Source organism: Alligator sinensis, unplaced genomic scaffold (assembly GCF_000455745.1).
Source record: "Alligator sinensis unplaced genomic scaffold, ASM45574v1 scaffold321_1, whole genome shotgun sequence".
NCBI classification, from domain to species: Eukaryota; Metazoa; Chordata; order Crocodylia; family Alligatoridae; genus Alligator; species Alligator sinensis.
This window is the reverse complement of record NW_005841969.1, coordinates 1,808,145-1,810,936: the sequence shown is the minus strand read 5'-3', so window position 1 is coordinate 1,810,936 and position 2,792 is coordinate 1,808,145. Positions and strand designations below refer to the sequence as shown.

Here is a 2,792-nt window from a genome sequence, read left to right as displayed (position 1 = left end):
GACAGAGCACAACCACACACCATCCTGCCACCCGCATGGCTGGATGTGGAAGGTTGCATGCAGTGGCTGCCACCACTTCACGTTCGGCTGCATGCCACCCTCCCTCCCCGCTCTGTGTCTGGCTGCTGGGGATACACTGACCCAAAAAGGTTGAAAACCCCTGGTCTAGACAGTTTCACTATCTGCTGCTACTAGAGAAGCTTTGAATAGGAGCATCTGTGGCACAGCCCAGTATTCTCTACTGATGGTAACAGAGAAAAGACTGACACAGACCCCTCCAAATAAGAGGTGTACTAAGCCTACCACGGTACTAGAGGAACCCCATGCTGCAGAAGGGGATGTCTTGGTTACATTTTGTGCTGAATAAGATGTCACAGCACCAGACCTTCAGACAAGAGCAAGGACTCTAACCCTGATGTCCTATGTGGGCACCCCCTGTAGTTTCAGACTGATAAATTACTCTTTTTTTTCTGTGGTGTTACCGACACACCTTGTATACCATACTTCACCTCAGAAAGGGCTCTATTCTGATGACACAGAATGTGTCCCACAACTACTGTCGTCAGTCTTTTCAGGATCATGTGGAAAGAATGGCTTATGTAAGTGCAAATTTATTTTTTATTTCATTTAGTTTGCCTTTCTGTATTTCATATATAAGTAGTATTATTCTTACAGATCCTTTTAAATATTTTTTCCACTTTCTAAATAGTTTTTGATTATTTTTTTTTAAATCTTGTCTTGTCCATATATTTTTTTCTTTCAATTTTTCCTTCCTTGGAACATCCCTTTTAATATATGGGTTTAGCCATTTACTGAATCTTAACATATTAACTGTAATATGATTAATCTACAAGTTACTAAAAATATACATTTTGTCTGAAAGATGTTTTCTCTTCTCTGTCCTTTCTTCCACTAATACTGCCAAGAAAAAGTGTTACCTTTTTTCATTCTTAGAATATTTTATTTATTCCCTTTCCATCGTATGTGGGTTTAATAGGTTAGTCTTGGCTCTGGTACTTCTGAATCTATTCTGAGAAGAATAGACAAAAATGTCTATTCTGAGAAGAATATACAAAAATAAATGTTTAAGCGGTCTATCAGGTCAGATTTTTTTCTTTCTGTTATTGTGTCCTTGTTCCTCTTTGCCCCAGTTTAGGTAAATGTTGGAAGTTTAAATCTAAGTTGTATTGTTCCCTTGGTGATTATGTATTTGTTCACATTCCCAGAGTTATTTATTTAGGGGTTTTTTGGTGGGGGGGAGGGGTAGAGGATGGAAAGATGGGTTTCTTTCCCAAGTGGAGACTTGAATGAAAACTCCTCCACCTGTACAGTTCCATTGTCCTATTTAGGAGCTCTGTAGCTACACATCTGCACTCTTAAGAGTGTTGCTGGGCTAGCTTCAATGACAGGCAGAAAAGCTGCTTTGCACTTTATATAGGAATTGACAAAATTCTATGCAAAGAGAGCATTTGCTGTTTCCCCTTTCCACGTAGGTGCTGATGAGCTCACAGAGAATACAACATAGCCTAGTTAGTTCATAGACTAGCTGTTAGCCCCACCAGGCTAGCTGTTAGAATAGGGGTGACTCATGACCTGGTTTCTTCTTTCCCAGTAGCTGAGTGCTGAGGAAGAGGCAGGTCAAAGCCTAGGTCCCCTTCCATCAGCAACATTTTCATAACTGTGTCTAGTGAGTCCAAAGAACCAAATTCAGTTTTTGTTTTGGGACACAATGAATTGTTTGGCTAAAACTGGGGGGGGCCATGTTGTTAGCACAGTTTGGGAAAATTCACCTTTCTTTTAGTACTTTATCCTTTTCCAATGACTGCTGAGTAAGATTAGAAAATAAAGACCTAGGAAACTATAATCCATCTCAGTACCGTAATAGCTAGGTGGTTCACTATTTCTGTGCTCTGGAGTGTTTGTTTATATAATGTTTGGGGGAGTTTTTTGCATTTTTATTTTGAAATTTGCTAAGAAAGAAGGAAACAGTATTCACAGAAAGTGTAAAGCTTCTTACTTCATGAGAAAATGCACTGATCTCCTCCCTACTAATATTGTCTGAAGTGTTACACCTAAAGCTGACCTGCTGCTCCGCTCTCATAGTGTATGCCTCTGTGGTACAGAGAACTGTGTGTGCGTGGGTTAACATGGGCTCATGGGATAGAAGATATTACATGCCCATTATTCACTCTGAACTTGTGATAGCACGGTTTTCTGGACTTGGGAGTATAGGTGCCCACTTTTGATCAGCTCATGGAGAACTGTAACAACATGAATGATGTAAGTACCTTAGAGAAACAGGCCCTAATCTTTAATCCTCAGAATATTTTAAATACTCCCTCTTCTAGGGTTATTGCTCAGCAATGTTTCTCCCTAGGAGACTTGGGGCTGGAAAGGAGCACCCTGACTCCTCTTTTCCTGATGAGTAATAAGCTGTAAATGCCTGTCCTCTGCTGCTGAGAGAGACGGGGGCTCTCCTCCTTTCCGGGGGGCCTTTTTGAAGTGGCAGGAATTCGTGCTGAAGCTCGGGGCAGATGCGTGAGGACCCTTTCCCCGCTCCTAGTGCTAGTAGGAAGGAAGGGTCTGTCCTCTGCCATCCCCACCAGATTTGGGGTCGCCTCTATCTCCCCCCAGCAACGAAAGGCAGAAAGAAGGTTCGTGCCCTGCCCCTTCCCTGCGGGGTGCGGGGCAGGTCTCGGGGACCCGGGCATGAGGGCGAGTGGGCAGGGGCCAGTCTCCGCAGCGGTGATGGGGGGACGGGGAGGCGAGGCTGCCGCCTGGCAAAGGGGCTC

At 43.4% G+C, this 2,792-nt stretch overlaps 1 protein-coding gene across 6 annotated transcripts in view; it reads left to right on the top strand.

Annotated features, from left to right (window-relative positions):
* Positions 1-2,132: 2,132 nt before the first annotated feature.
* GPR155 (G protein-coupled receptor 155) overlaps positions 2,133-2,792 on the top strand; it is a 55,972-nt gene continuing 55,312 nt past the window's right edge. For 5 of the 6 annotated variants that reach the window (XR_003093335.1, XM_025200540.1, XM_025200538.1 and 2 more), the window contains exons 1-2: positions 2,133-2,280; positions 2,378-2,654. The gene's annotated coding sequence lies outside the window, so the exon portion shown is untranslated. The remainder of the gene's footprint in view (positions 2,281-2,377; positions 2,655-2,792) is intronic. The other variant, XM_025200536.1, reaches the window with a different exon arrangement.